Source organism: Lycium barbarum, chromosome 9, assembly GCF_019175385.1.
Source record: "Lycium barbarum isolate Lr01 chromosome 9, ASM1917538v2, whole genome shotgun sequence".
NCBI lineage: Eukaryota > Viridiplantae > Streptophyta > Magnoliopsida > Solanales > Solanaceae > Lycium > Lycium barbarum.
This window is the reverse complement of record NC_083345.1, coordinates 91,326,224-91,352,922: the sequence shown is the minus strand read 5'-3', so window position 1 is coordinate 91,352,922 and position 26,699 is coordinate 91,326,224.

Sequence of the window (26,699 nt, the reverse complement as noted above, 5' to 3'; positions counted from 1 at the left end):
AATGGAAGTTTTGAGATGTGAATTATGGTGATTGTTGATGAAGTGGAAGATGAAAACATGTTATGAATATGTATGTTAAAGATTAGAAGTTTTGTATGATTTTATGACTTGGATGGAAAGTTGGTATATTTGGTATATCGTGTGAATATTTCGTAGAAATGATATGAAATGCTTCCAAATGGCATTGTAATGATCTTGATTAATGATGACTATGAAAACGTTGAGATTAGTTTGGAAGTGTAAAGTCGGAATGAAAGTTTTTGCGTTGTATCGAAAAGGAAGCTAGTTGTATTATGATGTGTTATATTGGTGATTGTTGTTGTTGTTAGTGTTGTTGTTGGTTTGGTTGTTGACATATTGAGCCGAGCTAAGTCTCGGGGATGCTATGCATATAGGGGAAATGCTGCCCAAATTTCTGTAGAAAAGTGTTGGTTCAAGAATTAAGTCTTAAAGTCTTATGGTTAACAATTGGTAAACATGACCATTTGCAGATTTTGGGCGAAACAGGAATCGAGCCTGGACGAGCGTAAGGCGCAACTAAGGTATGTAAAGCCTTTCCCCTTTGTTCTTTGGCATGTCCTAGATATGCTAGGTTGAGATCGGAACCTCGGGGACAATTCTGCTCATCGGAAACCGAGATTGATTTTTGGTACTATTCATTCAATTCAATTGAACTACAAAAGGTGCATTTTGCTAGAAAAGTGGTTAAACCTCCATAACTTTCACAAACGTAATCCGATCACTCCGAAACCTTCCTAGATGACTCCGTAGAGTCTAATGGGCGTGATTCATGTCCGCCACCCCGACTTGACCCGAGGTGGGCCCGTTACCCCCGGCGCCCCTCCTATGGTTTTGCTCGTCTCGTTTCTGTGCGATAAGTCCAGGGAACTTATGGCTTTCGTTCCGACTACTAGACGGAAGTTATTCTAGCTGTCCTGAGACTGATTCTAATGATCATTGAAACAATTGTGGGGACAGAAACCCTGATATATATTCTGTATGGCTTTAGCCAATGTACTCTGGTCCGGAGCTCGCAGGTAGCTCCTGGTTATTATGCCGTTTACTATACGATAGGTGCTATGACCACCTTTATGAGTCTTATAAAATATTTTTGACATCTAAAACGTTTTGAAATCCTTACCCTGATATTTTGGATAAACTACTTATCTTCTGTATTTTCTGATATACGATTTTGGCATACCTGAATCTTGTGTGATACATTATCCTGGCATATGTGATTTATGTTTGGAATGTGATAATCTGGCATCATGTTATTTTCTGTTTTGCCGAGTCCCGGGCCGGTTATGTGAATATCCGCATATGTGATATTGGCCGCTGGACCCTCGACCGCGGCGTGTCCGACCTTGACTGCTGGACCCTTGACCGCGTCATGCCGGACGTGTGGCATTGACTGCTGGACCCTTGACCGCGTCATGCCGCACTTGTGATTATGCCCGACATAGACCGCTGGATACTTGACCGCGGTATGTGTGATTGTGACCGCTGGACTTTTGGCCGCGGTATGTGTGATAGCGACCGCTGGGTACTTGGCCGCGGTTTGTGTGATAGCAACCGCTGGACTTATGGCCGCGGAAATTGTGCGTTTATCTTTCTATGTGTGTGAAACAAAAATGTTTTTCAAAAGAAAGTAAAGCAATATGGCATTCTAATTGCCGTATTTTCCTGCCGGAACCTCTTGTATACGACTTGTACGTCAGAGGTGACCCTGTGGCATTTTGGTTATTCGTGGACATTCCATTGCACTGTCTATCGCGCCCCTCACTAAAGGTCCGAGATCTGAGATAAATATTTACTATTTGTGTTTGTGGAAGCTTATGATTCTGCATGCGTGGTTCCGCCTGTTACACTCCGGGACACCTGACTCGGAGAAGGATTTTGCCGGTGTTGCTTCTGTATGACTGAGCCGGGTTGTGATTCAGTCGGTTATATTGGTGCACCTCTAGCTCCGATTGCGATTTTGTCAGTCGCACACCGTGCCCCTGGTCCGCACGATGATTCTAACAACTGAGCTCGGTGCCTCCAGTTCACTCTACGACTCTGTCGGCTATACCCCGTGCTTATGGTGTATGTTGTGGTTCTGCCCATACACTCTGTATTTCTATTTCGGATTCGGGTCCGATTCTACCTGCTGTATTCCTGTACTACTAGTTTGGATCTTGATTATATTGTTATATTTTCGCTTTACATACTCGGTACATTTCCGTACTGACCCCCTGTTCTTCGGGGGCTGCGTTTCATGCCGCGCAGGTACTCCCGGTTGAGTTGAGGACAGATGGAAGATGTTCTAGTGCAGATGGCAAGCTCCGTTTGTTCCCGGAGTGCTGCCGAGTCGGAGTCTGTATGTTATGCTTTTGGGATCTTGTTAGAGACTTTGCAGACAGTGTTGTGGGTACTGGTTGTCGGTCTGTGTATGTAATGAATTTGTATGATTACAGATTTGATCGGCTTGAAAGCCACGAGAAAGAATATTTCTGAAAGAAAAGTTTTGCTATGTACTTTATTATTTGATTTGGAGGAAAAAAAATACGACGTGATTTTATGTGCAACAAGAGTCTGAGGGTTCGCTCGGCCCTAAGTAAGGGTTGGGTGCCCATCACACCCTAGTGAGGTCGAGGTGTGATAGAGTGGTATCAGAGCAGGTCTGTCCTAGGGGTTGTCTGCAAAGTCGTGTCTGGTAGAGTCTTGTTTATGGTGTGTTGCGCGCCACATTTATAAACAAGAGACTACGGGGCATCTAGGGATTGTTGATCTTCTTTTAATGCTGGATCGTGTGATAGAGCCAGCTGTAGGGAATGAATTCCTTCTTACTAACTCTTGATTTCAACTGGAGGACGATATCGACGTAAGGCAGCGACTGCCGATATTATAGGCTACACCGTACACAGGTAAGCAATGGTATGAAAGACGTATGTCGGGTAAGGTATTTGTAGTATGATTGAAACGTAAGGTTGAAAATTGAAAGGAAAAGTAAACAAGAATGTGTCGCCAGTGCCGTTTGAGTTGGGCACGTGAGGTAAGCCTCGACCTCTTTATACCCTCATCTGAAATTGTTAGCCCTGTGTGGTTATGATGCGATATGATATGATGTATATATACGTGTAAGTGTTGGCCCTGTGAGGCGTGGTTGGTATTTCCTGTGTACAGGTTTTGCGATAGTGAGAAATACAGAAGAACCTCTGCCCAAATTTTTCTAGAAATACGAAGAGGAAAATGAGATATAGATTCTTAACAAGTCTTGAAGGTCGATATCGATAGGGCAAAAATGCCTAACGACCAAGTTTCCTCTAATTGGAAGAATTCAACGTGTGTGACGGGTCGTTGAGAATTGAGCGGTTCGCTCACGACTCAGGAATATATATGTACGCATAAAGGTAAACACTGAGGATTTACAGGGGACGACCCGGTAATCAGAAAAGTAAAAGAATCTTCTCTATATCGGGGTGGGACCCGCTACGAGAACGTTTTGAAAGCTGTTAAGACCCCGACTTGCCTTAAATTATGTGACCAAGGTCCTGTGGGGCAGTCGACGTAATTATGTCAGCATTAACGTATCAAAACGTGTGAAAGTTACGAAGTTAAGCGTGCTAGAGCTAGGGCAATTTTGGTTTGGGTGACCCCCTGGGAAATATACCAAAATTTTCATGAATGTAAAAATGAAAGACAAATAGGAAATCTGGGGTAACCCGAAGGAAATCGGATTGTACTAAACGATTGGGAACCCTAAATAGGCCGGGCAGGCCAAGGCAAACTCGGCTGGCTAAAGGGAAAGGAAACACAATACAATCCCTGGATCAGGGTAAGTATGAATAAGCGTTTGGAAATGTTTTGTGAGTTAAATGGCAGTAGATGCATAGATGTGCATATGATGTCGCGTTCGTGACTGTACCGATCCGTAGTGGGCCCCAGCGGCCAGTGTTACGATATCTGAAGATGTTAGCTAAACGAAACTTGGGAGGCAAGTAAAAGGTGTGATATAGAGACGTTATGAAGTAAACGAGTACTGAACTCATTAAAATAAGGGTAGAATCTTCCGTTACGGCAAAATTAATGAAGAAGAGGAAAGTGAGTAAGCGGAAGAAAGAGAGATAGCAATGGCAACTCTTGGAAATCTTCGAAGGGAAGACGGATACCTCCCCGGATGTAAGAGAAGACCCCATAAGGTCAGTTTAACATTCGTGGACGAATGTTCTAAAGCGGGGGGAGGATGTTATGTCCCGTACTTTCGAGTGTTTGGGAAAATTTGAGATAATTTTGATTTGTAAGGAATGAAGTCATGTGTTGATTTGAATTCACACATGTGTGTGTTGTTCATGAGAAATATTGGTGTGGAAATACGGAGGTAGGCCAAGGGCCAAATTTGGAATTTTGGAAATTAGTTTCGGGAATTACAAAACGAGAGTTATTATAAGTCTTTGGGCTCAAAAAAAAAAAATGAAAAATTAGGCCCAAAAGAGGGGGGTGGCCGGCCACTATGGCCCAAGCCCACACCTCACAATTTCCATGTGTTAAATATTAGATTAAGGGGGTCTTTATCATCAAGAAGTTTCATGAATAATTGAGAGAAAGAAAAAAAATAAAGCAAGAGAGCAAGAACAAGAGGAGGGGTTTCGGCCCCTTCAAAAAGAAAAGGAAAAAAATCTTAGCTCCTTAAATCATGGTCCAAAAATCATGATTTTCTAGTAATATTACTCACTCAAGGATTCTCTCCAACATGGTATAATTTTCAAGGCAAGAAGGTGTTTGTGTTGGCAAGTGGAGAATTGAAGAAGATGTAAGGATTTCATGTTCTTGTGATGTTATGAAATCTTGGTTTATATTGTAGTGCATGGAAATGAGTGGAAACTATGAAAATATAGAAATTTACATGGCATTTATATATATACATGTGTGGCCGTGTGTGTGCCTTGATGTATAGATAATATGAATTGAATTTTATGTTGTAATCTAGTTGTGGTTATGATGGAATTCATATTGAGAATGAAAGTGGAATGAATTCGGTTGAAGTTGGAAATTTATATGATTGGCCGTGTGATGTTTGAAAATTGAAATGGAAATGAATTAATGTTGTTTAGTATGTTAATTGTGTCGTTGTGAAGTGAATGGAATAATAATGGTTTTTGTTGTAATGGAAAGTTTGTTGTTGAGTTGTTGTAGGAAATATGTAACCTTATTGTAGTTTATGTAAATATAGAAATGGAAGTTTTGAGATGTGAATTATGGTGATTGTTGATGAAGTGGAAGATGAAAACATGTTATGAATATGTATGTTAAAGATTAGAAGTTTTGTATGATTTTATGACTTGGATGGAAAGTTGGTATATTTGGTATATCGTGTGAATATTTCGTAGAAATGATATGAAATGCTTCCAAATGGCATTGTAATGATCTTGATTAATGATGACTATGAAAACGTTGAGATTAGTTTGGAAGTGTAAAGTCGGAATGAAAGTTTTTGCGTTGTATCGAAAAGGAAGCTAGTTGTATTATGATGTGTTATATTGGTGATTGTTGTTGTTGTTAGTGTTGTTGTTGGTTTGGTTGTTGACATATTGAGCCGAGCTAAGTCTCGGGGATGCTATGCATATAGGGGAAATGCTGCCCAAATTTCTGTAGAAAAGTGTTGGTTCAAGAATTAAGTCTTAAAGTCTTATGGTTAACAATTGGTAAACATGACCATTTGCAGATTTTGGGCGAAACAGGAATCGAGCCTGGACGAGCGTAAGGCGCAACTAAGGTATGTAAAGCCTTTCCCCTTTGTTCTTTGGCATGTCCTAGATATACTAGGTTGAGATCGGAACCTCGGGGACAATTCTGCTCATCGGAAACCGAGATTGATTTTTGGTACTATTCATTCAATTCAATTGAACTACAAAAGGTGCATTTTGCTAGAAAAGTGGTTAAACCTCCATAACTTTCACAAACGTAATCCGATCACTCCGAAACCTTCCTAGATGACTCCGTAGAGTCTAATGGGCGTGATTCATGTCCGCCACCCCGACTTGACCCGAGGTGGGCCCGTTACCCCCGGCGCCCCTCCAATGGTTTTGCTCGTCTCGTTTCTGTGCGATAAGTCCAGGGAACTTATGGCTATCGTTCCGACTACTAGACGGAAGTTATTCTAGCTGTCCTGAGACTGATTCTAATGATCATTGAAACAATTGTGGGGACAGAAACCTTGATATATATTCTTTATGGCTTTAGCCAATGTACTCTGGTCCGGAGCTCGCAGGTAGCTCCTGGTTATTATGCCGTTTACTATACGATAGCTGCTATGACCACCTTTATGAGTCTTATAAAATATTTTTGACATCTAAAACGTTTTGAAATCCTTACCCTGATATTTTGGATAAACTACTTATCTTCTGTATTTTCTGATATACGATTTTGGCATACCTGAATCTTGTGTGATACATTATCCTGGCATATGTGATTTATGTTTGGAATGTGATAATCTGGCATCATGTTATTTTCTGTTTTGCCGAGTCCCGGGCCGGTTATGTGAATATCCGCATATGTGATATTGGCCGCTGGACCCTCGACCGCGGCGTGTCCGACCTTGACTGCTGGACCCTTGACCGCGTCATGCCGGACGTGTGGCATTGACTGCTGGACCCTTGACCGCGTCATGCCGCACTTGTGATTATGCCCGACATAGACCGCTGGATACTTGACCGCGGTATGTGTGATTGTGACCGCTGGACTTTTGGCCGCGGTATGTGTGATAGCGACCGCTGGGTACTTGGCCGCGGTTTGTGTGATAGCAACCGCTGGACTTATGGCCGCGGAAATTGTGCGTTTATCTTTCTATGTGTGTGAAACAAAAATGTTTTTCAAAAGAAAGTAAAGCAATCTGGCATTCTAATTGCCGTATTTTCCTGCCGGAACCTCTTGTGTACGACTTGTACGTCAGAGGTGACCCTGTGGCATTTTGGTTATTCGTGCACATTCCATTGCACTGTCTATTGCGCCCCTCACTAAAGGTCCGAGATCTGAGATAAATATTTACTATTTGTGTTTGTGGAAGCTTATGATTCTGCAAGCGTGGTTCCGCCTGTTACACTCCGGGACACCTGACTCGGAGAAGTATTTTGCCGGTGTTGCTTCTGTATGACTGAGCCGGGTTGTGATTCAGTCGGTTATATTGGTGCACCTCTAGCTCCGATTGCGATTTTGTCAGTCGCACACCGTGCCCCTGGTCCGCACGATGATTCTAACAACTGAGCTCGGTGCCTCCAGTTCACTCTACGACTCTGTCGGCTATACCCCGTGCTTATGGTGTATGTTGTGGTTCTGCCCATACACTCTGTATTTCTATTTCGGATTCGGGTCCGATTCTACCTGCTGTATTCCTGTACTACTAGTTTGGATCTTGATTATATTGTTATATTTTCGCTTTACATACTCGGTACATTTCCGTACTGACCCCCTGTTCTTCGGGGGCTGCGTTTCATGCCGCGCAGGTACTCCCGGTTGAGTTGAGGACAGATGGAAGATGTTCTAGTGCAGATGGCAAGCTCCGTTTGTTCCCGGAGTGCTGCCGAGTCGGAGTCTGTATGTTATGCTTTTGGGATCTTGTTAGAGACTTTGCAGACAGTGTTGTGGGTACTGGTTGTCGGTCTGTGTATGTAATGAATTTGTATGATTACAGATTTGATCGGCTTGAAAGCCACGAGAAAGAATATTTCTGAAAGAAAAGTTTTGCTATGTACTTTATTATTTGATTTGGAGGAAAAAAAATACGACGTGATTTTATGTGCAACAAGAGTCTGAGGGTTCGCTCGGCCCTAAGTAAGGGTTGGGTGCCCATCACACCCTAGTGAGGTCGAGGTGTGATAGAGTGGTATCAGAGCAGGTCTGTCCTAGGGGTTGTCTGCAAAGTCGTGTCCGGTAGAGTCTTGTTTATGGTGTGTTGCGCGCCACATTTATAAACAAGAGACTACGGGGCATCTAGGGATTGTTGATCTTCTTTTAATGCTAGACCGTGTGATAGAGCCAGCTGTAGGGAATGAATTCCTTCTTACTAACTCTTGATTTCAGCTGGAGGACGATATCGACGTAAGGCAGCGACTGCCGATATTATAGGCTACACCGTACACAAGTAAGCAATGGTATGAAAGACGTATGCCGGGTAAGGTATTTGTAGTATGATTGAAACGTAAGGTTGAAAATTGAAAGGAAAAGTAAACAAGAATGTGTCGCCAGTGCCGTTTGAGTTGGGCACGTGAGGTAAGCCTCGACCTCTTTATACCCTCATCTGAAATTGTTAGCCCTGTGTGGCTATGATGCGATATGATATGATGTATATATACGTGTAAGTGTTGGCCCTGTGAGGCGTGGTTGGTATTTCCTGTGTACAGGTTTTGCGATAGTGAGAAATACAGAAGAACCTCTGCCCAAATTTTTCTAGAAATACGAAGAGGAAAATGAGATATAGATTCTTAACAAGTCTTGAAGGTCGATATCGATGGGGAAAAAATGCCTAACGACCAAGTTTTCTCTAATTGGAAGAATTCAAAGTGTGTGACGGGTCGTTGAGAATTGAGCGGTTCGCTCACGACTCATGAATATATATGTACGCATAAAGGTAAACACTGAGGATTTACAGGGGACGACCCGGTAATCAGAAAAGTAAAAGAATCTTCTCTATATCGGGGTGGGACCCGCTACGAGAACTTTTTGAAAGCTGTTAAGACCCCGACTTGCCTTAAATTATGTGACCAAGGTCCTGTGGGGCAGTCGACGTAATTATGTCAGCATTAACGTGTCAAAACGTGTGAAAGTTACGAAGTTAAGCGTGCTAGAGCTAGGGCAATTTTGGTTTGGGTGACCCCCTGGGAAATATACCAAAATTTTCATGAATGTAAAAATGAAAGACAAATAGGAAATCTGGGGTAACCCGAAGGAAATCGGATTGTATTAAACGATTGGGAACCCTAAATAGGCCGGGCAGGCCAAGGCAGACTCGGCTGGCGAAAGGGAAAGGAAACACAATACAATCCCTGGATCAGGGTAAGTTTGAATAAGCGTTTGGAAATGTTTTGTGAGTTAAATGGCAGTAGATGCATAGATGTGCTTATGATGTCGCGTTCGTGACTGTACCGATCCGTAGTGGGCCCCAGCGGCCAGTGTTACGATATCTGAAGATGTTAGCTAAACGAAACTTGGGAGGCAAGTAAAAGGTGTGATATAGAGACGTTATGAAGTAAACGAGTACTGAACTCATTAAAATAAGGGTAGAATCTTCCGTTACGGCAAAATTAATGAAGAAGAGGAAAGTGAGTAAGCGGAAGAAAGAGAGATAGCAATGGCAACTCTTGGAAATCTTCGAAGGGAAGACGGATACCTCCCCGGATGTAAGAGAAGACCCCATAAGGTCAGTTTAACATTCGTGGACGAATGTTCTAAAGCGGGGGGAGGATGTTATGTCCCGTACTTTCGAGTGTTTGGGAAAATTTGAGATAATTTTGATTTGTAAGGAATGAAGTCATGTGTTGATTTGAATTCACACATGTGTGTGTTGTTCATGAGAAATATTGGTGTGGAAATACGGAGGTAGGCCAAGGGCCAAATTTGGAATTTTGGAAATTAGTTTCGGGAATTACAAAACGAGAGTTATTATAAGTCTTTGGGCTCAAAAAAAAAATGAAAAATTAGGCCCAAAAGAGGGGGGTGGCCGGCCACTATGGCCCAAGCCCACACCTCACAATTTCCATGTGTTAAATATTAGATTAAGGGGGTCTTTATCATCAAGAAGTTTCATGAATAATTGAGAGAAAGAAAAAAAATAAAGCAAGAGAGCAAGAACAAGAGGAGGGGTTTCGGCCCCTTCAAAAAGAAAAGGAAAAAAATCTTAGCTCCTTAAATCATGGTCCAAAAATCATGATTTTCTAGTAATATTACTCACTCAAGGATGCTCTCCAACATGGTATAATTTGCAAGGCAAGAAGGTGTTTGTGTTGGCAAGTGGAGAATTGAAGAAGAGGTAAGGATTTCATGTTCTTGTGATGTTATGAAAGCTTGGTTTATATTGTAGTTCATGGAAATGAGTGGAAACTATGAAAATATGGAAGTTTACATGGCATTTATATATATACATGTGTGGCCGTGTGTGTGCCTTGATGTATAGATAATATGAATTGAATTTTATGTTGTAATCTAGTTGTGGTTATGATGGAATTCATATTGAGAATGAAAGTGGAATGAATTCGGTTGAAGTTGGAAATTTATATGATTGGTCGTGTGATGTTTGAAAATTGAAATGGAAATGAATTAATGTTGTTTAGTATGTTAATTGTGTCGTTGTGAAGTGAATGGAAGAATAATGGTTTTTGTTGTAATGGAAAGTTTGTTGTTGAGTTGTTGTAGGAAATATGTAACCTTATTGTAGTTTATGTAAATATAGAAATGGAAGTTTTGAGATGTGAATTATGGTGATTGTTGATGAAGTGGAAGATGAAAACATGTTATGAATATGTATGTTAAAGATTAGAAGTTTTGTATGATTTTATGACTTGGATGGAAAGTTGGTATATTTGGTATATCGTGTGAATATTTCGTAGAAATGATATGAAATGCTTCCAAATGGCATTGTAATGATCTTGATTAATGATGACTATGAACACGTTGAGATTAGTTTGGAAGTGTAAAGTCGGAATGAAAGTTTTTGCGTTGTATCGAAAAGGAAGCTAGTTGTATTATGATGTGTTATATTGGTGATTGTTGTTGTTGTTAGTGTTGTTGTTGGTTTGGTTGTTGACATATTGAGCCGAGCTAAGTCTCGGGGATGCTATGTATATAGGGGAAATGCTGCCCAAATTTCTGTAGAAAAGTGTTGGTTCAAGAATTAAGTCTTCAAGTCTTATGGTTAACAATTGGTAAACATGACCATTTGCAGATTTTGGGCGAAACAGGAATCGAGCCTGGACGAGCGTAAGGCGCAACTAAGGTATGTAAAGCCTTTCCCCTTTGTTCTTTGGCATGTCCTAGATATACTAGGTTGAGATCGAAACCTCGGGGACAATTCTGCTCATCGGAAACCGAGATTGATTTTTGGTACTATTCATTCAATTCAATTGAACTACAAAAGGTGCATTTTGCTAGAAAAGTGGTTAAACCTCCATAACTTTCACAAACGTAATCCGATCACTCCGAAACCTTCCTAGATGACTCCGTAGAGTCTAATGGGCGTGATTCATGTCCGCCACCCCGACTTGACCCGAGGTGGGCCCGTTACCCCCGGCGCCCCTCCTATGGTTTTGCTCGTCTCGTTTCTGTGCGATAAGTCCAGGGAACTTATGGCTATCGTTCCGACTACTAGACGGATGTTATTCTAGCTGTCCTGAGACTGATTCTAATGATCATTGAAACAATTGTGGGGACAGAAACCTTGATATATATTTTGTATGGCTTTAGCCAATGTACTCTGGTCCGGAGCTCGCAGGTAGCTCCGGGTTATTATGTCGTTTACTATACGATAGGTGCTATGACCACCTTTATGAGTCTTATAAAATATTTTTGACATCTAAAACGTTTTGAAAACCTTACCCTGATATTTTGGATAAACTACTTATCTTCTGTATTTTCGGATATACGATTTTGGCATACCTGAATCTTGTGTGATACATGATCCTGGCATATGTGATTTATGTTTGGAAAGAGATAATCTGGCATCATGTTATTTTCTGTTTTGCCGAGTGCCGGGCCGGTTATGTGAATATCCGCATATGTGATATTGGCCGCTGGACCCTCGACCGCGGCGTGTCCGACCTTGACTACTGGACCCTTGACCGCGTCATGCCGGACGTGTGGCATTGACTGCTGGACCCTTGACCGCGTCATGCCGCACTTGTGATTATGCCCGACATAGACCGCTGGATACTTGACCGCGGTATGTGTGATTGTGACCGCTGGACTTTTGGCCGCGGTATGTGTGATAGCGACCGCTAGGTACTTGGCCGCGGTTTGTGTGATAGCAACCGCTGGACTTATGGCCGCGGAAATTGTGCGTTTATCTTTCTATGTGTGTGAAACAAAAATGTTTTTCAAAAGAAAGTAAAGCAATCTGGCATTCTAATTGCCGTATTTTCCTGCCGGAACCTCTTGTGTACGACTTGTACGTCAGAGGTGACCCTGTGGCATTTTGGTTATTCGTGCACATTCCATTGCACTGTCTACCGCGCCCCTCACTAAAGGGCCGAGATCTGAGATAAATATTTACTATTTGTGTTTGTGGAAGCTTATGATTCTGCATGCGTGGTTCCGCCTGTTACACTCCGGGACACCTGACTCGGAGAAGGATTTTGCCGGTGTTGCTTCTGTATGACTGAGCCGGGCTGTGATTCGGTCGGTTATATTGGTGCACCTCTAGCTCCGATTGCGATTTTGTCAGTCGCACACCGTGCCCCTGGTCCGCACAATGATTCTAACAACTGAGCTCGGTTCCTCCAGTTCACTCTACGACTCTGTCGGCTATACCCCGTGCTTATGGTGTATGTTGTGGTTCTGCCCATACACTCTGTATTTCTATTTCAGATTCGGGTCCGATTCTACCTGCTGTATTCCTGTACTACTAGTTTGGATCTTGATTATATTGTTATAATTTCGCTTTACATACTCGGTACATTTCCGTACTGACCCCCTGTTCTTCGGGGGCTGCGTTTCATGCCGCGCAGGTACTCCCGGTTGAGTTGAGGACAGATGGAAGATGTTCTAGTGCAGATGGCAAGCTCCGTTTGTTCCCGGAGTGCTGCCGAGTCGGAGTCTGTATGTTATGCTTTTGGGATCTTGTTAGAGACTTTGCAGACAGTGTTGTGGGTACTGGTTGTCGGTCTGTGTATGTAATGAATTTGTATGATTACAGATTTGATCGGCTTGAAAGCCACGAGAAAGAATATTTCTGAAAGAAAAGTTTTGCTATGTACTTTATTATTTGATTTGGAGGAAAAAAAATACGACGTGATTTTATGTGCAACAAGAGTCTGAGGGTTCGCTCGGCCCTAAGTAAGGGTCGGGTGCCCATCACACCCTCGTGAGGTCGGGGTGTGACATAAAGGTTCAATTTATGATTAAGAGGAGTTCACCCAAGCCATTAGATGATAAATAAGTGATAACAATTATAACCCATCAATTATAAAAGGTTTGTTAATTTCTAGGGTTATTATTAATAATTTCACCGTTGAAAACCCATAAAAGGGATGATAATTATGATGATGATACGAAATGATTGAAAGGGATAGATAAGACTTACCTCTTAAGAGTATTCTTGCCCTAGCTTGGAATTTTACCCTAGGTGCTTGTGGGGAACTGTGTTGGAGTTTTATGAATAAATAATGTGGGACTAAGTGTATAAAACATGGTATTCTGCCACGCGTCGACTGCTGCGGCAGTCAGTATAACGGCCAAGTGCCCTATATAGCGGACGAAGAGAAATCCTTCCACCACTATGGTGGCGTATGTTCTGCTATAGCGACACCGCCATAGCGGGACATAGCCCGCCACGGCGGGCACATGAACACTGGTCGACTGCTAGCCGCGAGGGGCTCACCGCTATAGCGGTGCCGCCGTAGTGGTACAAGCCCCCCCCCCCCCCCCCCCCCCCCCCGCAGTAGTCCCATTTGGGCAGTAAGTCGACCTTTGCCTAGTTTTCCACTCTATCGCCCAACATTTAATCCGAGGCCTCACAAACACAAATAAAACATGCTCATATACATAAAAACGTCATACGAATCAACCCGTGGCCTCAGAATTCCCAACGGAGTTCTAATTTTCTACGTCACCCACAACAGGCTCAACAAAATTAAATAACAATCACAAACAAGTCCAGTTTTCAGTTCATAGACTTATAAAATCGAGTTTCTATTAGCTCGTTCTACCCTTGGGATGGTTCTATTTTGTGGGTTGATCCTACAATTCCCATAACGATCGGGAGGGTCGTTACAATTACAACCCCAAAATCTGAAAGTCATTGCAGAAGGACCTTAATCCAAAACAGGCCTAAGGAATGTACGCTGCCTAAATAAATAACCACAATGTCTATAATAGAAATAGACATCAGCAAAGAAGATCTTCGGGCGGCCTGACATGGATAGAAGCTCACCCTAAATCTATTAGAAAACGGCCTCAATGCTAGATATGAGGTCAGGTAGCAGTCTCTAAATCACAATCTACACTCAAAAGAATACAACAAGGTAATATCAGTACAAACACTAGGTACCGATAGATATCATAGGCCGACTAAGATTAGTATCATGCATACATCATAAAATCAATAAAATAGACAAGACTGCCAACAACACATAATCAATTAACCCAATCAACATGACAACCAAGGATATTATCAATGATATCAAGAGTCAAATCAACGAAAGCAAGCAATGGAAATAAGTCTACCAACAATAACTATATACATGTTGTACACACATGCTAACTGATGTCATTGCACAGTAGCCATGACCAGCAGGGGACCTATGGTGTGCATGTACTGTCACGACCCAAACCGACAGGTCATGACTAGTGTCCGAATTGGACACTCGTATATGAACCTATAAGATATAATCGGACTGATACTATGGATAACGTGGAAATCTGTAAAAGCATACCGTGGGCTCATATTGCCATATATAATAATGAACTCGTCCCATGAACAGTCACAGTTAACCCAAAATAACAAAAAATACAAGCCGAGAAGGCTGCCACTATACACGGGAACATCCAAACGAACTACATCTATATAGCTGACCAAATCTTACATATACAACCAACATATGTCTACAAACCTCTAAGAGTATAGCAAAATCTATGTCAAAAGGATATGTACCAAAATATCTCAAGCTCCGGAACAATGGAGCTCTCCAAGCAGTTGGGAAGAAGTCCTAAGCCGAAGGGTCACCAAACTAGGTGTCTGTACCTGCGGGTATGAAACATATCCCCCGAAGAAAGAGGGTAAGTATGAATCATGGAAAACATTTTAGGCGTGTCAATGAATGGGCAAAATAAATGCATCAGTATAGCTATATCAAAGAAACACATATATCCATAGAAATATCACAACAAAGGCCACAACGTCACCCCCTGTCAACTGTGCCATATATATACACATCACAACAAAGGCCACAGCACACCCCCTGTCAACTGTGCCATAAATATACACATCACAACAAAGGCCACAACACACCTCCTGTCAACTGTGCCATACATCACAACAAATGCCACAGCACACCTCCTGTCAATTGTGCAATACATATACACATCACAACAAAGGACACAACACACCCCCTGTCAATTGTGCAATATATATACACATCAAAGGCCACAACACACCCCCTATCAACTGTTCCTTACATATACATGAAGAATGAAAATGAGTGCAGTGTATAATCAAAATGAAATAATAGAGCTCTCTGTAATGTCACAAAATATCCATATGCATATATTATACTCATGGCATGCATACGAGTTCAAATTAAAACCATCACTCTATCCCACCTTGGAGGAACAATTTATAAGGTGAGATCAACAACAATGAAATAAATCGAGAAAATCATGTAATAGCTTAACATTTTCATATCATCATTGAAATCATATTTAAGACCTTTAAGCAAAATATCATCCTCAACGTAATTTTTATGTCCCGTGCTTTCGTATAATTGGAAATCGAGAAATAAACAAGACTTGTGTGTTATAAGGAAATATTTTTGATTTTGGTGAATATGACTATGTTGGTTGTGGAATTATTAATGTTAAGACATCGGGGAAGGCCGAGGGTAAATTTGGAATTTCAAAAATTAGTTTCGGGAATTACAAAACGGGACTTTTAATGAATTGGGCCAAGAAAAATTAGAACAAAATTGAGGCCCAAAGTTTATGGGGTGGCCGGCCAAAGGCAAGGCCCAAGCCCCTTTTTAATGGTCATGTGATGTTCATGTGACCATATAAGTGATATATATCCATATCTCCCCTTAGAAGGATCAAGAACAATTGCATAAACCATGGGAGCTCAATAATACCCCTCTCGGCCGAACTTGGAGAAAGAGAGAAAGAAAATTTTTCTAGCCTTGTGTTTGATCCAAAAATCTTGTTCTTTTCGTATTTATGGTGTATGCAAGACGCTCTCCGTTGTGGTACAATTAGTTTGGCGAAGGGTGCGCGTTTGCGACAAGTCGGATATTCAAGTAAAGGTATGAATTTCGTCACTTTTGAGTTATAGAACTTGTATGAATGTGATGGTGATTAGAATTTCATGAAAATTATGGGATTTTAGGTGAAGATGCATGGCGTGTGTGTGCGTGAAAGAGTGTAGTTGGCCGTGAGCCCTAGGAAGAAGAAAGTGATGTGAATTGATCTTGTTTAGTTTGTATAATGTTTCGTTGTGACCTTTGTGTCGTAAATGATTGATTGATGAATTGGATTGGCGGTGGAAAATGATTTCAGAACATTATCGGAAAGTGTATACCTTTGGTATAATTGTGTATATCATTGTATATCTAGGGTGCTAAAGACTTTAGATGTGATTTATGGTTGATGTTAATGAATTCGGAATGAAACGACGCAAGTTAGAATGTTCGTCGTGACTTTTGGTGTTTTGAATGGAATATGGAAAATAATGAATTTCGGGAACTTTCGTATATGGTTTGGAATGTATTTGGGATGTGATTGAATAATCTTGAATGAGTAAATGAATACAATAATATGGATATAGATTTGGAATTTTGAAGTTTGAATGAAAGATTTCCAACTTGTGTAGTAAGGTAGGCTTTTGAAGTTTGAATATGGTTTATATTGTTTGATGATGTTTGGGTTGTTGTTGTTGATGTATTTTGAGCCGAGCTAAATCTCGGGGGTGTTAGATTTATAGGGGAAATGCTGCCGAAATTTCGGTAGACAAAAATGAAGTTAAAGGCATTTTTAAGCCTAAGAATCTCAATTGGTAACTTTGACCATTTGCAGATTTCAGACGAAACGGAACTTGACTTTTGGGAGAGCATACGACGTCTGTAAGGTATGTAAAGCTTCCCACTTCTTCGTTTGGCATGTCTTAGTGTGATAGGCGAATATTGGAACTTCCGGAGCATTTCTGCTCCTCGAAACCCGATCCACAGAAAAGTTACCATTCGTTCAATTCAATTGAAGCCTAATGGCTCTATTTTGGCTAGAATGCCACCAATCGTCCGAAACCTATCGAAATGTGGTCGGGTAACTTGGAAATGATTATGTATGAACTTTTGGCCCCTAAATGTTCGTAAATTATGTTTGCCACCTCAATTTGACTCGAGGTGGACCCGCTAACCCCGAGACGCCCTATTTGTCTTATTGGGCTGTCCTTTTGAATAAAGTTTGATATGATACTTTCGGTTTTGGAACTTCCTCCTAGGAGATATGTTTTGAATATTATGATATGCTAAGTTACGTTTTGAGCCATACGTAATATTTTGGAAACGTTTTGTGAAAAGAAACTTTGTATCGACTAAGTATTCGATTATTTTGTACTATGAAATGACTTATGAGACTACTAAGTTTTGAAAGGCTATTTTGAAATATGAATTGCATTTGTTTGCTCACGACTCCGCTCGTGCCTTATTATGACTTCGTTCACCGGTTCCCGGGCCGGTTATGATTCGTGCGCCTTACAATAATTCGGTCGTATGCTGTGTTACGGTTCCCGAGGCTTCGCCATAGGGCCGGGTTCCGTTTGGAGTTATGCTGTGATACGGCTCGTGATGCGGTACGCTCACCTATGTTTGTGTTTGTGTTCGGAGATACGGAGATTTGAAACCTTCTGGTGTTATGCTGTGTGTGGCGCCAGCGTCGGAGTGGCGACCACGTTCCTAAGCGTTTGCATGATTTCGTTTGCATTATGTATACGTATATGATTTTGATACGGATTTTGACATCCCGATTTGTACTCCACTTTGTTATCTGATTTGCTTTCAGTTTTGATCCATATTTCTGTACTCCGTGCTTTACATACTCAGTACATATTTCGTACTGACCCCCTTTCTTCGGGGGCTGCGTTTCATGGCCGCAGGTGCAGATATTGGTGATCCTCCACTGTAGGCTTCACTCTTTGCTACTTCGAAGTACTCCTTCTTGACTCGGAGTCCCCTTTTGGTACAAACTCCTTTTGCTATGTGCATATACTCTGTACATTTGACTATTTGGGTACGGCGGGGCCCTATCTCGTCATATGTCTTTGTTTTGAGTTCGTAGAGGCCTGTAGTCATATATGTGGGGCGAGGGTCCTATATATGTTTGTTTGAGTTTGTTTTCTGGTCTTAAAGCGGTCCGTTTGTTTTGATGGCCCTAAATGGCCCTTATGCTTATGTTGCACTTTTGACCGGCGATGTCTATTCCGCCGCTCAGTTTGGATTCGATATGACATTTTGATTTGTGCGACCGCTTAAGACATATTTTGATATAAATTCTGTTGATATGACTTTTATGAATTTTTGGAACATGCACGGACTTGGTAAATGAATATGCGGTTTGGTCTGGGTACCTAGGTAGGGTGCCAGTCGCGGCCCACGGGGCTGGGTCGTGACAAAAGTGGTATCAGAGCAGTTTGTCCTCGGAATATCTACAGGTCGTGTCTCGTAGAGTCTTGTTTATCGATGTGTTGTGCACCACATCTATAAACAGGAAGCTACAGGGCATTTAGGGTGTTACTTTCTTTGGAATCTTAGATCGTGCGATAGAGCTGTGCTATTAGGGTCATTCTGATCTGACCCGTTATTGTGTTTGCAGTGATGCCTCCGAAGAAGGCAACGGCGGCCCAGAAGGGCAAAGCGAGGATGGGAGAGTCTAGCCAGGCACAGCGAACTACCCGGGCTCGTGTTTATGATTTGCCCGAGGTTGTGCCTCATTCTGAGGGGTCTGCTACACCCCCACTAGTACAGCCTGGAGCAGGACCTTCAGCAGCTCCAGAGGTCCGTGTACCCGCTCGTGAGACTCCAGCTCCTCAGCCTGGGGCGGAGGATAGGACCCTGAGAGAGGCTGTACAGTTGTTGACTACACTGGTAGCAGGACAGGCTCGCAGACGAGGGCGGAGGGACGATGATGACGATGACAGGCGGGACAGCCTGAGAGTTCGGGAGTTTCTATTATGTGGCCCTCCAGAGTTTTTCGGGTCTAAGCCCGACGAGGACCCCCATGACTTTATTCGGGGGATGCGGCGCTCACTGGACTTAGTCAGGGCTTCAGAGACCGAGTCGGTCGAGCTGGCTTCGCACAGACTTCGAGATGTTGCTACCCACTGGTACGAGACTTAGGAGTTATCTAGGGGAGAGGGTGCCCCTCCAGCCACTTGGGATCAGTTTGTGACAGCATTCACCCGCCACTTTCTGCCCCCAGAGTTACGACGGCAGCGAGCTGATCGGTTTTTACATTTGCAGCAGAGGGGTCGAAGCGTTCGTGAATATAATTTGGAGTTTGATTCCCTGGCCCGGTTTGCACCTGCCGTGGTAGCTGATATGTCTGATCGGATGCATAGATATGTTATGGGGTTGGATCGTTACCAGATTGACGGCTGTATGGCGGTGTCATTGCAAACAGATATGGACGTTGCCCGTCTACAGGCCTACGCCCAGGGGATGGAGAACCGGCACCGAGCAGATCGGCCCAGCCGAGAGTATGATGGGAGACGGCCCAAGAGGGCCAGATCAGCGGGGTATCCTGGAGATTCTCGGGGCGGGCAGCCTCAGTATTAGTCCAGTGGATACTTCCCTCCGTTAGGCCGGGACACGCAGTCTGCTAATAAGCGATTGGATAGTGCGGGACCGTCTGGGGCCGGTCAGAGCCCCAGGGTGGCAGGTTCACAGGTATCCAGGGGTCCCAGCCATGCCAGACCACCCAGGCCCCGTTGTTCTCATTGCGGGAAATCTCATCCTGGGGAGTGCTATCGAGCGATTGGAGCTTGTTTTTCTTGTGGTGGTCAGGGCCACTTTATGAGAGACTGTCCGTTGGCTAGCGGTTCTGGTAGTGTGGCTCAGCCGACAGGGTCAGCCGCCGGTTCATCATCTGCTCCATCTGTTGCACGCCCTAGAGGGCGAGGTATGCCAGCACCGGCAGGACGCGGTCGAGGCCGCGGTGGCGGTTCAGGTTCTAGCGGTCCCTCGAACCGCATATACGCTTTGACTGGTCGGCGTGACCCAGAGGCATCACAAGACGCAGACCCAGGTATATTACTACCCTTTTTCTGAATGAATATGTGCAATGATAGGTCTGTATTCTAGTATTTTATGCGATGTTTTCTTTCTGCGTGTCAGTAAAAGTAGGGTAAGAATCCGAATCAATGAAAATATTAGAGGCGGCTATCTATGCATGTGGGGGGCGAATATAGGGAGTTTGGCAGGCTAAAATGAGAACCACATAGCTAGGAGAGCAAACGACCTATTTGGGTCGGAGTGGGACCCGCTACGAAAACTTCCCGAAAAATTTGCTAAGACACCGTTTGGCCCTAAAATTTCATGACAAAGGTCGTGCGGGGCAATTGATGGAATTATATCAGCCCTAACGCGTCAAAATGCATGAATGTTCCGGGGTTAAGCGTGCTCAAGCCAGAGTAATTCTGCGATGGGTGACCCCCTGGGAAGTAATGTAAAGTTTTCATAAGTGAGAGTGCGATAAATATAAATGGAAATTTGGGGTAACCAAAAGGTAAATAGAATGTGTGTGGAGGAATTAGTGCCCTTTCGGGAGTCGCGCAGAACGAGACGGATTTAATGGGCAAAAAGAAAAGGTACCACATCGCTCGGGAAATTGAGCGAATTCGAATAACGGTCAGAGACGCCCGCCAGTAAGATATGAGTAAATGTATGTGTATGTGTGTATGTATGATTTTCGTTTGGTGCCCATGTGGGTTAAGAGCCGAGACCCGGCAACTAATGTTGTGATAGACGGAAGGTTTTACTAAACCGAATACATGAAACGAAGCGGGGGCGACGATCCAAAAGTTGTCAAGGGATAGAAAATCCCTAAGTACATTATAACTCAGTTTAGAATGACGATGTCTGAAAGAGAAAATGAGTATGGAGGGTAGGAAAGATGGAAGGTAAGCAGTGTGAACAAGTGGAATCCTTGAAAGAGTCGATACGCGAGACGTAAGACAATTTGTGTGACAATTGGGCGAATAAGTTTACCAATAAAGGGGAAATTCTCATGAATTATTGGAGCCTTAATAGGAGCGATTTGATTCTAATTCGACATTCTATCTGTTGTGCTTTTGCACTCCCGATTCCGATAAGGCTCTGTCTAGTACGCCTCTGTATTTTTGAGCTCGATTATGTTCCCGTCTGATGAATCTTTGTGCGTCTGATTCTGAATACGTTTCTGTCTGGCACACCTCTGTATGTCTGACTCTGGATATAAATCCGTCTGATATGCTTCTGTGCGTTTGATTTTGATCACGCGTATGTTCGATACATTTCGGTTTGTCTAATCACGACTCTGTATGATACAATTCTGTACATTTGATTCTGATTACGAATCCGTCTCATACGCCTTTGTACGTCTGACTCCGATCTCAGACTTGTCTGATATACTTCCGTACCTCTGATGTTGACTATGAATCCGTCCGATATGCTTATACGCGTCTGGCCCTAGTGCTGAATCTGTTTGGCATGAAGTGTCTGGTATGAAGTAAAGTGAGATTACGACGATGTGGTAAGAAACTCAGCAGTGTAACAAAGAAAATGATATTGACTATGATGTCTGGAAAGCGTTCGTTTGTTATAAGAATATATCTTATGGTTCGATGATTACGAGGGGTATGAGAAAATAAATCAGGAAGGCGTTTGAATCAGTGATGTGAAAATTTCCCCATGACGTGGTGAAGGGGCCATGTCGGAAAATCAATAAAGGAAATCTATAAAGAGAACCCTCCCGGAGTAGTATGACACCCCATGAGGTCAATTTAACATTCGAGGACGAATGTTCTAAAGGGGGGGAGAATGTTATGTCCCGTGCTTTCGTATAATTGGAAATCGAGAAATAAACAAGACTTGTGTGTTATAAGGAAATATTTTTGATTTTGGTGAATATGACTATGTTGGTTGTGGAATTATTAATGTTAAGACATCGGGGAAGGCCGAGGGTAAATTTGGAATTTCGGAAATTAGTTTCGGGAATTACAAAACGGGACTTTTAATGAATTGGGCCAACAAAAATTAGAACAAAATTGAGGCCCAAAGTTTATGGGGTGGCCGGCCAAAGGCAAGGCCCAAGCCCCTTTTTAATGGTCATGTGATGTTCATGTGACCATATAAGTGATATATATCCATATCTCCCCTTAGAAGGATCAAGAACAATTGAATAAACCTTGGGAGCTCAATAATACCCCTCTCGGCCGAACTTGGAGAAAGAGAGAAAGAAAATTTTTCTAGCCTTGTGTTTGATCCAAAAATCTTGTTCTTTTCGTATTTATGGTGTATGCAAGACGCTCTCCGTTGTGGTACAATTAGTTTGGCGAAGGGTGCGCGTTTGCGACAAGTCGGAAATTCAAGTAAAGGTATGAATTTCGTCACTTTTGAGTTATGGAACTTGTATGAATGTGATGGTGATTAGAATTTCATGAAAATTATGGGATTTTGGGTGAAGATGCATGGCGTGTGTGTGCGTGAAAGAGTGTAGTTGGCCGTGAGCCCTAGGAAGAAGAAAGTGATGTGAATTGATCTTGTTTAGTTTGTATAATGTGTCGTTGTGACCTTTGTGTTGTAAATGATTGATTGATGAATTGGATTGGCGTTGGAAAATGATTTCGGAACGTTATCGGAAAGTGTATACCTTTGGTATAATTGTGTATATCATTGTATATCTAGGGTGCTAAAGACTTTAGATGTGATTTATGGTTGATGTTAATGAATTCGGAATGAAACGACGCAAGTTAGAATGTTCGTCGTGAATTTTGGTGTTTTGAATGGAATATGGAAAATAATGAATTTTGGGAAATTTCGTATATGGTTTGGAATGTATTTGGGATGTGATTGAATAATCTTGAATGAGTAAATGAATACAATAATATGGATATAGATTTGGAATTTTGAAGTTTGAATGAAAGATTTCCAACTTGTGTAGTAAGGTAGGCTTTTGAAGTTTGAATATGGTTTATATTGTTTGATGATGTTTGGGTTGTTGTTGTTGATGTATTTTGAGCCGAGCTAAATCTCGGGGGTGTTAGATTTATAGGGGAAATGCTGCCGAAATTTCGGTAGACAAAAATGAAGTTAAAGGCATTTTTAAGCCTAAGAATCTCAATTGGTAACTTTGACCATTTGCAGATTTCAGACGAAATGGGACTTGACTTTTGGGAGAGCATACGATGTCTGTAAGGTAAGTAAAGCTTCCCACTTCTTCGTTTGGCATGTCTTAGTGTGATAGGCGAATATTGGAACTTCCGGAGTATTTCTGCTCCTCGAAACCCGATCCACAGAAAAGTTACCATTCGTTCAATTCAATCGAAGCCTAAGGGCTCTATTTTGGCTAGAATGCCACCAATCATCCGAAACCTATCGAAATGTGGTCGGGTAACTTGGAAATGATTATGTATGAACTTTTGGCCCCTAAATGTTCGTAAATTATGTTCGCCACCTCAATTTGACTCGAGGTGGACCCGCTAACCCCGAGACGCCCTATTTGTCTTATTGGGCTGTCCTTTTGAATAAAGTTTGATATGATAGTTTCGGTTTTGGAACTTCCTCCTACGAGATATGTTTTGAATATTATGATATGCTAAGTTACGTTTTGAGCCATACGTAATATTTTGGAAACGTTTTGTGAAATGAAACTTTGTATCGACTAAGTATTCGATTATTTTGTACTATGAAATGACTTATGAGACTACTAAGTTTTGAAAGGCTATTTTGAAATATGAATTGCATTTGTTTGCTCACGACTCCGCTCGTGCCTTATTATGACTTCGTTCACCGGTTCCCGGGCCGGTTATGATTCGTGCGCCTTACAATAATTCGGTCGTATGCTGTGTTACGGTTCCCGAGGCTTCGCCATAGGGCCGGGTTCCGTTTGGAGTTATGCTGTGATATGGCTCGTGATGCGATACGCTCACCTATGTTTGTGTTTGTGTTCGGAGATACGGAGATTTGAAACCTTCTGGTGTTATGCTGTGTGTGGCGCCAGCGTCGGAGTGGCGACCACGTTCCTAAGCGTTTGCATGATTTCGTTTGCATTATGTATACGTATATGATTTTGATACGGATTTTGACATCCCGATTTGTACTCCACTTTCTTATCTGATTTGCTTTCAGTTTTGATCTATATTTCTGTACTCCGTGCTTTACATACTCGGTACATATTTCGTACTGACCCCCTTTCGTCGGGGGCTGCGTTTCATGCCCGCAGGTGCAGATATTGGTGATCCTCCACTGTAGGCTTCACTCTTTGCTACTTCGGAGTACTCCTTCTTGACTCGGAGTCCCCTTTTGGTACAAACTCCTTTTGCTATGTGCATATACTCTGTACATTTGACTATTTAGGTACGGCGGGGCCCTGTCTCGCCATATGTCTTTGTTTTGAGTTCGTAGAGGCCTGTAGTCATATATGTGGGGCGAGGGTCCTATATATGTTTGTTTGAGTTTGTTTTCTGGTCTTAAAGCGGTCCGCTTGTTTTGATGGCCCTAAATGTCCCTTATGCTTATGTTGCACTTTTGACCGGCAATGTCTATTCCGCCGCCTAGTTTGGATTCGATATGACATTTTGATTTGTGCGACCGCTTAAGACATATTTTGATATAAATTCTGTTGATATGACTTTTATGAATTTTTGGAACATGCTCGGACTTGGTAAATGAATATGCGGTTTGCTCTGGGTACCCAGGTAGGGTGCCAGTCGCGGCCCACGGGGCTGGGTCGTGACAGTAATCCTCATAAAAAAGTTCTCATTCTTAACATCATAAGAAGCTTTAAGAGTCATAAACTTCTAGCTTTGAAATCAAGGAGGTTATGAAAACACTTATGGAATCATACCATAGGAATTATGCCTTTGAAAGAAAAGGACGAGCCTTAACATACCTGTTCAACCTCCTAGTAGCTACGCTTATGTGTCCGAGCTCGCAAGTCTACATTTAAGAGAATTTATGCTAACGTTAGCCTCTTCATCGCACACTTGTACCAAGTTTCAAATTATACTATTCTATATTCTGCCGAAAATCGGGCAGCACCTCCCCTGTTTATATGCCTAGCTCGAATTCTCAATTCAGCACCCAACAAAAACAATAACAATACCAACATTTTTAACATCATTTCCAACACCAATATGTACCATAAAACAGCCCACACGCTGTTTTCCAACTTCCATAACTAACAAACTTACTGCACGATTGTTTAGCGACTTTATCTCCGTAAATAAGCATTAAATAATACCAAAAGAGAAAGATTCATACCTTTTTTCTTGTTAAGACAGCAATATCGTCAATATCCACGCTAAAATACACCGCAAAACAATACTAGAATCACAACCATGCGTTACCCGGACCTAAACCACTACTCTGTGACTTATAAATTGTACACTTTTGATTACCTCACTTTCCCTCTTCAATTTTCTGGAATTTTCCAGCAATATCTGGTGAAAAAAAGGGGTTCTTACCCTTTTTATAAGGGTAAAATTTGGGTCCGGTCATTGTAACAGTACTGTAGCAAGTAGGTACTGTAGCACGCGTTTCTGCTCTGTTAGCTGGACTTGTAACGTCCATAATTCTCTACTTCGATGTCCTATCGACGAGCAGCTTATTGCGTTGGAAACAAGACTCAACGAAATTCATTTTACGCTTTTGTGTCACCTTAAAACACTTCATATGCTTAGAATCTTCGTCCCGCAAGTTGGACCAAAATTTTCACACAAAACATTACCCATCCTTTCTCCAAAGTCATACTACTTCATTTCCTCCACTCATTTCCTTATAAAACCTTCCGGTATACCTTATATACATCCTTCACTCATTAAATATACTTAATAATGCTTTCTCCTTATATTCCAAAGTGGTTTTACTTAACCCTAACTCAACGTACTTATTTTTCAAATTTGATAAGTGCTCTTCGAAGATATGGGGTGTAACATCCTTCCCCATTAAAAACATTCGTCCTCGAATGTTGCAATATTGCCAACCCACGACACCATCTTTGATTTTTTAGAACAATTATTTTTTTCCTTTAGGGTCCGTTTACCATTTGCTTAAACTATAACTTGGATCAGTCTTTTCTCATTCTTTCTCAGCTCTTTTATTGCCTTCAGTCATCTTCTTTCACTTCTTTGTCCACATGTACGTGATCGGAAATTAACTAGAATCTCGCTCTTGTTCTTTCTCCATTATGGTAGTCTTGGCTTGCCATGCCATAACTATCCATCGTCCTGTAAGTACTCTCTTTCTTTTTTTTTTCTTTTTTTTTCTCGCTCCTTGTTTCCTTGTTAGTGGGCAGCTACCTTTCTTCCTTTACGGCGCCCTCTTTGCGTTTACTCCTTTGGTGCCATCTCGGGCTATCATTTTGTACCCATTGATCTTAGATATACACTGTACCGATTTTTTTTGTAGTCCATTAGTCAGGCTCTAATCCTTACCTCCTTGTCGTCATCTCTTTTATCCTTACATTCCAAATGTTTACCCAGCATAACTGTGTCGTTAGTGAACCTAATGGTTATGTTCCTTTCTAAGGCCAGTTATATCATTATCCGAAATACA